General features: G+C 42.7%; 1 long non-coding RNA gene across 1 annotated transcript in view; it reads left to right on the plus strand.

The window, feature by feature from the left end:
* The window catches only part of LOC114595147 (uncharacterized), a 39,361-nt gene extending 30,351 nt beyond the window's left edge, over window positions 1-9,010 (plus strand). The window contains exons 3-4 of the long non-coding RNA XR_013392697.1: window positions 4,267-4,539; window positions 8,692-9,010. This is a non-coding gene — a long non-coding RNA (uncharacterized LOC114595147). The remainder of the gene's footprint in view (window positions 1-4,266; window positions 4,540-8,691) is intronic.
* Window positions 9,011-13,599: the final 4,589 nt, after the last annotated feature.

The following is a 13,599-nucleotide window of genomic DNA, read 5'->3' on the forward strand; positions in this document are numbered from 1 at the left end:
ACCTCTCCCATTAATCCCAAAGCTGAGTACATAAAACTATGTATGATATGCAATTTATTTGACAAAAAACACAAAAAGATATTCACAGTCTTAAACAATCTGTTAAATATAATACAATAGGTAAACAGGCCCAAGCATGACCTGTTCCGAAAGCACAAGTTTCTCCCTGTGTGTCTGCTGTGCGTGGCTCCCATGTCATCCCTACCATGTTTAGATTTGTTCACCCAAAATATGATGCGTTGCCTGTATCTCAGGTTGAAATCACCCCGTTGGCCTATGGCTTTTCTGTTTACTGACACAGTACAGTTAAAGCAGAGAACCCACGGCTCCATGATTTACTTTAGAGACGTCTGTTAATCCATCCACCAACCCCTCCTCCCCGCCCTTTCTCCTTGGTTTACTACAGTCTCTTCCAACTCGTGATAGCAGCATGGCCTCTGAGTGACCCCAGATTAATGTAAATATTTGGCTTTCATTGGAAGGAAATGTGACATACATTTGGGATGGAAGCTATCCAGAGGCTGCAGGCTTTGGAGGCAGCCTTGTGGGAAAGCAGGCTCTGTGGTGGCCTCTGCAAAGTATTTCACTGCTGAGTGTTTCAGAATTCTCATCCCCCCCCCCCCCGCTCTTTACTGCAGCAAAGAGCAGCTTTCAGGCTACAGCAGCTTGACTTTCAAGTGCTAAATGAGCTGTTTTTCCAGGGGGCAGCGAAATAATTCTCCATATGTTGGCCAGACACAAGAGACTGGAGGGCTCTTTGCTGGGCGTAGTGTGCACCAGGGAAAATAGCTTCAGAAAGAGATAGCATCTCTGGCTGCTGTTGCTGGGGAAACTGAAGATGCACTCATATGAACAAAGGCAAATGTCCTTCAACATTCCTGAAGGGATTATCCAAGAAGCACATGGCTTCAATACTGCCTACGCACTGCTTGAGGGAATCCAGGCAGTTCAGGCAGCACCAATAAAAGATAAGCAACACGAAAGGAAGTACCTGTCCAGGGCTTTGGTGCTACCACAACTAGTTGAGTCTCATGGTTGCTAAGCCTTCTCATCTGCTCTGACCAGCCACAGTCAGACTACAAGTTGATTGTGGGTGATGGAGATGTGGACTGATCCTCTGCTTCAAAATGCCTCTGTGCGCAAGAGCACTCATTCCTCCTATTCTCATCCAAGTGGATTGTGTTCGGTAATGTCATAGGAGACTCTCCTGTGCTTTGTTTCTAGCAAAGACTGGTGTTGGTATTCTGTGGCACTCACCTCTGGTATCTTTATGCCTTTGAAGAGACCTTGGCTGCTTCCAGATGAGGACATTATTTCACAAATGGGTCACTCAGAAATTTCCCCCCTGGGGAAGGGGCACAGCTCAGTGGCAGAGCATCTGCTCTGTGTGTCCTAGTCCTAGGTTCAACCCCTGGCATATCCATGTAGGACTGGGAGAAACTCCTGTCTGAAACCCAGTAGAGCTTCTGCCAGTCAGTGTAGACAGCAGTGAGCTAGATGGACCAGTGGTCTGATTCTGTATAAGGCAGCTTCCTATTAGCTGTATCCAATACTGCTGTTCCAGTTGTGCAACAAACATCTGTTTGCACAGTGTAACTTCTATCTCTTCCCCCCTCCCCCTCAGTAGTCCCTCAAATCTGCTCCAGAGGATGGGAGGACCCCATGGAACCGATTTTGGAGATGTATAGGGAGAGGAGAGGAAGAGGAAGAGGAAGTTCCTGTTGTGTGAGAGGAATGCTGGATGCAACCCTTCATTCCTAACCCATTTCATATGCACCTACCTGGACCCTGAGCTCATCTTCTTAGGCCCTCTTTCATGTGCCTCATCCTCGAGAGATCCAGAGGGTGGCAACATGAGAATGGGCCTTCTCTGCAGTGGCTCCCTGTTTGTGGAATGCTCTCCCCAGGGAAGTTTGCCTGGCGCCTTCATTAAACACCTTTAGGCGCCAGGCAAAAACATTCCTTTTTAACCAGGCTTTTGGTTGACCTGATCAACATCCTATACCCTTTTAAAATGTGGCTCTTTTGGGAGGGTATTATTGGGTTATTGTTTTTATTTTTATTTTATATATTATGATCTTTCTTGTGAACCTGAGACTTCCAGGTAAAGCACGATATATAAATTCAAACAAACAAACAAACAAATCCTTCTGCATACTCCACTTTTTAAAGTCATAATATCCGTTGCTAACCCATTACTTACTGCCCACACCAGTAGGTGGAGTTTGAAGGAAGGTATCTGAGTTATGTTTTTCTGTCCCCTCCCTTCCCTCCCAATAATCACTTATTTCTCACACTGCATTGCCTTTTCATGTTCTGCACAGATACTTCTATACCTCTGTGTACACTGTGTTCATTGGGGGCCGGGGGAATCCCAGCAATTGTGCAAGTGCAAATTTCACCAGTCTTATCTAGTCAGTTCTGTTTCACAGTGGGCAAAATGGTGTGTGGGAGATCCATTTCTTTGGTTTATTTTTTAATAATGAGGTATTGCATAAGAGTGCACAAGTGACACAGTGGTCTTGTGCAAGACCTCTGTATTAACTTTAAACAACTTTAAACAAAACAAAATAAAAAGCCTGACCTGTGTAATTGCGATTACAGTCTTCCACATAACCTCCCACATTTCCTGTAGAGATCTTGAGAGAATATCTCATTTAAACTGAGCATGTAGTAATCAATGGAAAGGTTTTTTCCCCCTTTGGTACTGTGGACCACCAGAGACAAAATGGTTATGTTGTGCTCACATAAGGAGCAAGCAGAAATAGAATCATAGTTGGAAGGAACCCAAGGGTCATCTAGTCCAACCCAGCAATGCAAGGGGAATAGAGAAAATCCACTGAAATGTCACAACATATGACAAACTGCCTAGTCCGAAAAATGCAATAATGAGTTTCCACACCAGCAATGACTGCAGATACATAATGGGTTCCTGGATTTTCTGTGGTAAGGGGAAAAAATCAGATTAATTGTAAAAAAAAACCCCAAAAAACAAAACTTATGGGCTGGCATTTTGATAACAGCACATGTGGATGCTACAAAAAACTTGTCAGTGGAAACAGCACTGATTCCACAATAAACTGTTTGGAGGTTCCTTTTTATGGTTATCTTTCAGTAAAAAAGCTGAGCTAAACATACTCAAGATGGAAACACATATGAATCAATGCTCAACAGGTGGTTAAAAGACATACATTTTCTGCTGAAGTAATTGTGATTTTTTTCTGATAATGCAAGTGGGAAATGGTTTAAATACCCTTTGACTGTGTACAAGAAGAGGCAGATGTGACATTCAAAGCCAGACCTAAATTTAGAGTACTGGTTTTTTCTTTTCCAGGGCTTATGCTATTTTACAAAGGGAAGGTGATGGTGTTCAGGGATATCTGGGAGTCATGTCCTCTGTTCCGGATAACCTAATCCCAGATATATGCTGCTATCTTTGTGGTGACTCAGTCATGAGAAAAGTATACAGGCACGTGGACCAACACATGATTTCACTGAGTTTTTACATTAAAAACAGGTTGCAAGCCTTGCTGATCTTTGTCCCAAAGTAAGCCTTCACGCAAAAGGGATGCGGGTGGTGCTGTGGCCTAAACCACAGAGCCTAGGGCTTGCTGATCAGAAGGTCGGCGGTTCGAATCCCCGCGACGGGGTGAGCTCCTGTTACTTGGTCCCTGCTTCTGCCAACCTAGCATTTCGAAAGCACATCAAAGTGCAAGTAGATAAATAGGTACTGCTCTGGCGGGAAGGTAAACGGCGTTTCAGTGCGCTGCTCTGGTTTGCCAGAAGCGGCTTATTCATGCTGGCCACATGACCCAGAAGCTGTACGCCGGCTCCCTCGGCCAATAAAGCAAGATGAGTGCCGCAACCCCAGAGTCATCCGCGACTGGACCTAACGGTCAGGGGTCCCTTTACCTTTACCTTTAAGCCTTCACGCAGGTACAGGAAAAGGTTACGCTGTTTTTAAGCAATGCAAGTCACGATAACAACCTGTGCATAGTCAAGTGAGAAGATTCACATTATGTTATATATGGGCCATCGCTTCATTAGCTAACTACGAGTATAAAAATGTTTCAAGCATACATGTTTGAAGCCCTGTAGTACCCCCTGAGAAAGAAATGCTGCCCCAGAAATGCATTTAATGTTCAATCTGCAAGGAGTTAGAGCTTCACAAACCATGGACTAACAAAAGCTAGGCTAGACTTGGCAAGAGGTGTTTGTACAAGGACAGCTGGAAAATATCCTCCTTCTTTTTCTGTTTATCAACAGGATATTGATGCTTGAAGACTGCTCCTTGTGAAGACTCCTTTTCCTTGACAGAATAATAAGCAAACAAGTCTTAGCCTGCTGCCTGTAGGGAAATGGGTTTTGTTATGGAAGGAGAGCGCCCTGCGCTAAAACAACAAACAGAAGAATGGCTGTGTTTGTTTTTCCATGTGCTGGAGGTGAGGGTGCAGCCACCACAGGCCTGCCTTCATATCCTCTCCAACTGACAGAGGAGGGTGAGGCAGAGACATATACAAACAGAAAGACTTTCCTGAGGTAATTTAATAGAGGATGATATTCCTTAATCCTTCCTATATAGATGGCCTCACCCAGCCCGTCTAAAAACTAACAACGTATACATGAACTCTGACACAGATGTTCCTCCATGCTTACAAACCTAATTCACAGGCTTGTTTCCTCACCAAGCCTAAGTACCTGATTTAATTATTGCACAAAATAGTCGCTCATGATATGCCTGGCTCACACCCAAGATAAGCCACTAACGTGTATCTTCTTTGATGTTCAAAAGCACGTTCATTATAATAACTATGCAAATATGCATTTCAGACCATGCACCACATTTTTTTTTAATTAAAAGAATGTGTGTTACAATCTTCTAAATAAATTAAAGCATCTTATATAACTCAAACTATAAAAACGTAATAAAGCATAAATAATTCAATGACTTCAATTACACTATAACAGTACAAAATACAATTTAAAAGAATAATAAATTGAATTGGCGGTGGGCAATCTTTTTGCAACTGGCGGTTCCTTTCGCTCAGAGACTGCGTGTTGATGGGGGAGGCCACAGTGGATGAGGCCAAATTATGCACACCCACACTCTGTTTCCTGTCACTTCTATTTATCAACATATTTCTATCCCACCCACCACCCTTGGCCAGTTGCATAAACCTGCTGCTACTCTAGGCAGATTTCAGGATCTTCTTTTGTTCATTGGGTAATGGTGGTAGAAGGGTTCAAAGGTGGAGCAAGTAAAAGCATGTGTGGGCTTTTTACGAAGCCCTCAAGTCTGTTTCTCATATTTTACACTCCTAATTAGCCTTTTATCTCTTTCCTTCTAACTTGAGGGAGGCTCTTGATTGCCATAGGAAGGCATGCTGGAATAATAATAATAATAATAATAATAATAATAATAATAATAATAATTATTATTATTATTATTATTATTATTATTATTATTATTACCCCGCCCATCTGGCTGGGTTTCCCCAGCCACTCTGGGTGGCTCCCAACAGAATATTAAAAACATGATACAACATCAAACATTAAAAACTTCCTTAAACAGGGCTGCCTTCAGATGTCTTCTAAAAGTCAGATAGTTGTTTATTTCCTTGACATCTGATGGGAGGGTGTTCCACAGGGCGGGTGCCACCACCGAGAAGGCCCTCTGCCTGGTTCCCTGTGACCTCACTTCTCACAGGGAGGGAACCGCCAGAAGGCCCTCGGAGCTGGACCTCAGTGTCCAGGAAGAACGATGGGGGTGGAGATGCTCCTTCAGGTATACTGGGCCGAGGCATAGGTTTCAGACCCCAACTGCAAATGCATATTCTCTTAGGAGCAAGATCTGTTTCTCCTCACCTGAAGCAGCACACAAAGTTCACTTTGTCATCCATGCACACAAAAGTCTGTTCTTATAGCTCAGAGGAAAAAGACTGCAGATGAACAAAAGTCTGCCTATTGTAATTATTCAGGTATATGTTTCTGGTGATTCTTGAAATGTAGCTTTATTTTCCCCTCTTGCATGATATGGTATGTCCGTTTGAATTACAGTAATTAGCCCTATGGGTGCACCTATACATATAAATGAACATACACACTTCTGTGTTGTGGGGCCTCACTTCTGCACCCATTTTGGTTGGTTCCAGAGGAGACGTTGGAACACGCCGGACAGTAAATTTTCCTTACCCCAGTGCAACACAAACTTATTAAAAATGGTAATAAAAGGCACCTCTATCTTTGTGATGTCCTTTGGAGAGAGGCCAGACTTGCATACCAGACTGGTACATTGTCTATCTGGAACCAATATGGTTATGTCTCTTGTTATAAAAAGAAAACCTTGAATTGGCCTGACTTTTATCAATCCAGCTTTGTAGGTTAGTTAAATAAAGAAGTTTGGTTCACATCTGAGCACAAGTATCAGTGTTGAAAATAGCATTTGCTGTGAAGACAACACATTCTTGTATAATTTAGGTTCTGATAATATGTTGCTGTAACTTCTGTCCAGATACGTTTTTTAAAAATAGCAATTGTTTGCATTTGATATAGTTTTATTAGACGTTGCTAATTTTATTTTGTTTTCATGATAGTAGATTATGTTTAGTCAAAATAATGGCAGAACTTACGGTGTATGCATTTTTTTCGTGTACTGTACAGTAGTTGTATATTTTGTGGAGTATAGTCTTCTTTTTATTTGATAACTGAGAAAGAAAATCTCATTGAAAGGAAAAAGGGATATAAATGTCTTCACCTTTCAGCATCGATCACTCTTTCAGGAGGCCCATATCACCTTACGCTTGCATCCTAGCCTTGTTGCTTCAGCTAATTCTAATTTAATTAGGGTTTCTCAGCTCTGCATCAGTAGTAAATACTTTAGATTTGTAACTTTATCTTGCATTTTAGAATGTTTCTAACCTTGTTCATCTTCTTTTCTGTAATGCTTGAATAAGTCCTACTGAGAAAAGGAAATGTATTTGGTATAAAATTTTCCGTGTGCTGATATGAAGGAGGGCTAATTGTCTCCCTTAACACTGGAGTAGTTGTAGAGGGAACTGAGATGAAAAATCTAATTGTCAGACTTGGTGTCTGCTGCATAGAACTCAGGCTCAGATTTCCCCTCTGTACGGAGCAAAATTGTCAAATCTGCAGAATGCCTCTCACCTCTGAGTGACCACAGCCAAGAGTCTACACACATTTGGGATTAATCAGGGAGAAGGGCTTTCAGGTCAGTGGTCATGGTTTGCTTGATGGTTTAAGGCTCTGCACATCTCACTGAAAACAGGAGAAACACACTTAACTTACAGTTAATTACTGCAGGCAAGCCTGAATTACAAGAATTGCCAGTGCCAATGACTTCTTTCTCAAACCTTCTTTCTGTTCTCTCCCAGTGTCATGGGAAGAGCAGTTCTAATGTCAGCCTGGGCAGCAGCCTGAGAATCTGATCCCTGGGTGGATCAATGGGTGGATCCAGTTGATCCAAAACCACCAGTGCCCCACCCAAAATGCCCTGTTCTGGAGTTTTCCACTGGCCACCATTAGCAAGAGAACCACTGGCGAGAGCTTCATGCCTGATCAGGGGAAACTGGGGGCCGTGCCATAGCAGAGTGTCCTGGACAGCACATTTCTCCACTGATGGAGGCCAGCAGAGTCTCTCTCTCTCTCTCTCTCTCTCTCTCTCTCTCTCTCTCTCTCTCACACACACACACACACACAGCACCACCAGCAATGGTGTGTGTGTTTTAGGATTGCACTGTTCAATTCTAATACTTCAGATATTTATTTCCAAGTGTTATAGCAAAGACCAACTATTCTGTGGAATTGTTCATGTCAGGATTGTGCTCCTATTCAGATGATTACATGCAGGAGATGATAAAAGCAGCAGTGGGGAAGGGAGATACTGTTGGGGGGGGGGAATGGAATCCAGGTCCCTGTGAACTCTGATCCTCCCCCCAACTTTCAGGGACTTGATGACTAGCTACTTAGTCGTTTCCTCTTAAGATGCTTCCAAAGTGCGTTACTATGTTTTATGGGGTTTTATGCTATTGTAATATTTTCATGTCTGTATGTATCTATGCAATGTGGCATTATCTTTTTGTGAATCACTTAGAGGCTGTTTTGGTATATAAATATATGAAATAAGACAAAAGTAAAATAACCAGTAAAAACAATTTATTACCACTACTAATGGTAATAATAGGTAAATAATGGGACTGTGCAACTTACTTTAAACCCACTTTAAACACGCAACTGTCAAACTGTGATGACAGAGTGATCAGCAGATGCACAAATGTGTACAGATATCATTCTACGGCTACGCAAATGCATCTTGTACATGAGGGCATAATCTTGTCCATGCAGAGGCCAGCTTTGTGAATGGCATTTCTAATGTAAAAGTTATGCAACGAACACAAATTTACCACTACATAGCATATAGATACATGTAGCAGGTTTAGGTTGCAGGTTCCTGCCATCAATACACAGAATGCCAATCAAACATTTGTTCTCGGTATCTTTTCTCCTGTTCGGTGGTAGATGGGAAGCAACTGATAAAGAGGATGGCTTTTAATGGAGGAAAACGCTAGAAAGGAAAGCATTAAGAAATTGTGTCCCTCCCACCACCATATGGGCCTCCTCCTCTTTTAGGTTACATCCTTCCTTTCCAGTAACTTTTTTTTATTTTTTTTAAAGAATCTAGGGGGAAAACTGCATGCAACTTGGTATCACGTGAAATTCATCCTTCTGCGGTTGGTCAGGTATGTTTGTATGCTTCTTTTGTTTAACACAGACATAAGCACATAAAGTGGTACCTCGGGTTACATACGCTTCAGGTTACATATGCTTCAGGTTACAGACTCTGCTAACCCAGAAATAGTACCTCGGGTTAAGAACTTTGCTTCAAGATGAGAACAGAAATCGTGCGGTGGTGGCGTGGCGGCAGCAGGAGGCCCCATTAGCTAAAGTGGTGCTTGAGGTTAAGAACAGTTTCAGGTTAAGAACGGACCTCCAGAACGAATTAAGTACTTAACCCGAGGTACCCCTGTACAGTCATACCTCAAGTTGAATGCGCTTCAGGTTGAGCGCTTTTGGGTTGCGCTCTGCAGCAATCCGGAAGTAACGGAGCACGTTACTTCCGGGTTTCACCGCTCGCACATGCACAGACGCTCAAAATGATGTCACGCGCATGCACAGAAGCGGCAAAACGCGACCCGCACACGCTCGCCGTCACGTCTTACGTTCCATTCAGGATGCGAACGGGGCTCTGGAACAGATCCCATTTGCATCCCGAGGTACCACTGTACATTATTCATTGATTTATTACATGCCTATTCCATCTTTCCTTTTCAGAGTTCATGCCCAGCATACATGCTCCTCTGCCCGCCCTCACTTTATTTTCACAGTAACCCTAGATTAGATTGGAAGATAATGAGTACCGTAAGGTCACCCAGTGAACTTCATGGCTGGCTGAGGATCTATACACAGGTCTCCCTGCATCCAGTTCAATACAGTACTCTAATGACTGTGCTATGTTGGCCCATTGCGTCATTCTGTGCCTGAACGCATTTCTTGAAGCCACATCTCAAGCAACTGTAACCCCACCCCACTGCTTACCTTCCACTGCAAAGGGATTTTGCTACTGCCCCACCACCTGTCTTATAAATAAGGCTACAAATTTTCAGACCTCTGTGATTAAAAGGAATGATGGACTTGTCACCACCTTGGCATGAGACTTCCCCAATGGGAGGCAACAAGGTGGTGGGAGGGGAGTTCAGCATACTTTGAAATGCAAATTATTTCACACTTTGGTGTTATGACTAATTCAGTTCTAAAATGAGCAGTGAGTTATAGCATGTTAATGGCAATGAGAGATGAGCCAACAAGACACCCCAGAGGGTTTGTGAGTGACAGAAACCATCCCTCAGCACTTCTGCATAACTAAAAGCTGTCTGGATCAATAGAAAGACTCCAGTTACAAGAAAGGGGGCATCTTAAAAATAACTTGTTTTGCCTAACAAGTGTTTTCTAAAATTAGATATGGAAAGTCACTGTGATTTTCCCAGTAAGAACAAGTCTGTGAGAATTGGCGGTTGAATAAGGATAACTGGGAAGTTATTGATTTTTACCTCTTTTTAGAATGAGTCTCCAGTACCCTGACTTTTTGCCACAATCAAGTGTTGTTACAATAGAGGAATGTATAAAGTGGAGTTTTCCAAGGATCAGTATTGAGACCAGCGCTTTTTAATATGTTCATAAATGATTAATAGTCAAGCAGTGAGGTAGTCAGGTTTGCTGATGATGCCAAATTGTTCAGGATGGTTAAAACAGAAAGGGATTGTAGAAATCTCAAAGGGTGTCTCAAAACTGGGTGAATGGGCAGTAAAATGAAAAATGGAATTCAGTATGAACAAATGTAAAGTGATGCACAGTGGGGCAAAAAAATCCTAATTTCACACGTACACTCATGGGGTCTGAATTGTTGGTGACCAACCAGGGATGAAACACCTTGGGGTTGTAGGGAAGAGGTCAATGCAGATGTCAGCCCAATGTGTAGCAGCTGTGAAAAAGGCAAATTCCATGCTAATAAATGTTAGGAAAAGAACTCAAATAAAACTGCATAGGAAATAAAACTCTGGCTCCATTGAAACACCTTTGTTGTATTTCTTAATCAATACTGTTTTGTCTAGAGTAAAAGAGAAGAAATTGCAAAGTAGTCGAGAAAAATGAACATTTTCTCATTGCCAACTTTCTCCTTGAATACTCGCTAAACAGCCCAACCCTGCAAACTGCTAAACAAATGCTAGCAGCTAGGGCTGTCAGCTGGTTAAAGATTTTTAGTTGATTATACAGTGTTAAAATTTGTTAGTTAATAATAGATTGAACTTGCATAAATTAATGTATGTGAAGTGAACACTCTGAAGTTTTAATCTTAGGCAAGGTGCCATATAAAAAACTAGGATGAAGCACCCTAGGTTTCTCAGTGTTTACAAGTGAAAGCCAAATTAGTGATCAGTCATGCTCTATACGCTGAATGCTTTAATTTCTGCATACAATGGTCCTCATCTTTCACTGCAATATGGGAAGTGCCCATATTGCACTCGCTGAATGGTTCAGATACTGTATGTGCATGCAGCAACACGTGTAAGGCCCATTTTGGAATGAACACTGAAAATACACAATATGAAGGCCATTTGGCAGGGCAGATAATAGAATCATAGAACCATAGAGTTGGACGGGATCATCCAGTCCAACCCTCTGAAATGCAAGAAACTCTTGCCCAATGTGGGGCTTGTACCCATGACCCTAAAATGAAGAGTCTCATGCTCAACTGATGGAGGGTATGACTAGGTTTCATTCCAGATATTAACAGCACCTCAAATTTATGAGCTCCAGTAATTATGATTTATGAACGAAGCAAAGCTTCTACTTAATTTAGAAAACAGGCAAAGCCCTTGCCCAATTTATGAACTCTGAAATACTTCCCCCCACCCCCATTCATAAAAGGCTTTACTTATTACATGGTTTAAGGAAATCCATTGCTGCTCTCATGAATTAGGCTGAAGCGCTGCTTAAATCATGCACAAATTTCACAAATTAGGTCAAAGCACAGGCCACTTCCCGGAAAACACAATATTCTACCCATTTCACTGGTTAAGTGGTTTTACCCATTTACTGTTAACATTTAATATAGCATAATGAAAACTGAGGTATTTGTGAGGTTAAAGACATTTCCCTTTTCTTGCCCTGGCATGTGAAATAGTAGCACACAATGTTTCATGCAGCAAAGCAAGATTAGAATCTTTGCTGTGGGTTGTTCAGTCCTCCACTGCAACTCAGTGATGCATTTGTGTTGTATACATTTGGGTTCCCTTAGAGGGGAAAGCATCTCAAGGATATATAATTGCAAAGAAGCAGGATTTCTAAACATACACTTGTGTGTAGCATGTAGGCTCTTAATCACGTTTCCCCTTCTGCATGGAAGTGAATTGGCATTAGAGAGCCCTCAGAGTCCATGACAGAGTCCATGTGGGGAAATGAGGACAGAGAGACAAAGCAGATGGGGAGTGGAAGGGTATGACGGTCTACTCAGAAAACTCTGAGAAGACACACTGTAAGAGCCAGGGGAGGAGGCTGTCCCTTCTTCCTCACCACCCTCCCTCCCATATCACTGTCATTGTCTGGGTCCCCCCAATATTTTCTTCAAGTGGACGCCTCTGATCACAGTTAATAAACCATAGTTAAAGCTGGGATGTCTGGCAGACATTCACTTAAAACTTGGTTCATTGTGCTCTTCACTCACCCAGGGGTGAAGGAAGGCGTCGTGACACCCGGGGCGGGGGTCGCTACGTAGGGCGCATGTGCTGCAGCCGCAAGCAGAGGATCCTGGCACTGTCCGTACGGCGCTGGAGTGGCGGTGCCAGCAAACCACTACACAGCGCATGTGCAGCTTTGCTACGTAAAGCGCATGTGTACGACGCCGCACATGCGCTGTACTTAGCGGTTTGCCAGCGGTGGTGCTCCAGTGCCGTACGGACGGTGCCAGGATCCTCTGCTTGCGGCTGCAGCCGTGAACGGAGGATTTTCCACATGCGGCTGCGGCAGTGCGATGGCTGCTTGCGCCGCTGCAAGCCCCCATGGGGTGACTTCTTGTCACCCCCGCAGACATGGCACCCGGGGCGCACTGCCCTCCCCCCGTTGCAACGCCACTGCACATTGACTATTGTTAAGAAGGCAGCCTGGGTTCACGTGTAATGCCAAGCTATGGTAAATTCTAACTAAGATTTATAAACCAACAATAAAAACAATAAAAACTTGGTTAATGAGAGACCTTTAACCATAGCTGATAAACCACAGTTAACCTGCTTGGCTGAGTTCACACATAATGCTAAGCCACGTTTTAATAAACAATAGTTAATAAACCAGGATTTAACATTATGTACAAACTATGTCAATATTTCCTGATTGAGACAGATCAGTTATGAAATGTTGAGTTTGGGATTCCCGAACCATTATTTGTCAGTTGAATGTTCCTTAATCCTCAAAACTGATATTGGGATTTAAGGTTTGAGAAATTCCTCACAGATCAGAACTGTCAGTATTTGCAAAACAAGCTGCCTCCCACTCAGTTCATGGAGACAAGTACCTATGTCCTCTCTGATTTTCTTTGTTTGCATGTGAATGAGAGAGAAGTTAGCTAGAGCACAAGATTGTGAAATAATGAGAGCCCTGCAATTAAAAGACCGCAGTCAGATTTCATTAAGGGAATTTTGCATCAGGAAGCTAACCAATATAACAAGTGCATATAAAAATCACCAATCATTGCTTTGCAACCTTGTATTCACAGATTAAGCATGCAAATCACAATGCATGTAACACATACACAGATTGCAAAACAAGTAGGAACATATCCTTCCAGTAAATGAAGATAATATGTTTCCCCTGCCAATGAAGTTCAAAATAAAGATCCCATGAAATGCACTGAGGAATTCTGTCCCACAACTGTGGAACAACCTTCTTCCTTGGACCCCTGCCAAGCTCTGAACAGCATTGCAAGTATTTGATTGGGTAGGTATTTGGTGCCCAGGAAGGGAGGGAAGGATT

The sequence above is a fragment of the Podarcis muralis genome, chromosome 1 (genome assembly GCF_964188315.1).
Source record: "Podarcis muralis chromosome 1, rPodMur119.hap1.1, whole genome shotgun sequence".
In the NCBI taxonomy this organism is placed as follows: domain Eukaryota; kingdom Metazoa; phylum Chordata; class Lepidosauria; order Squamata; family Lacertidae; genus Podarcis; species Podarcis muralis.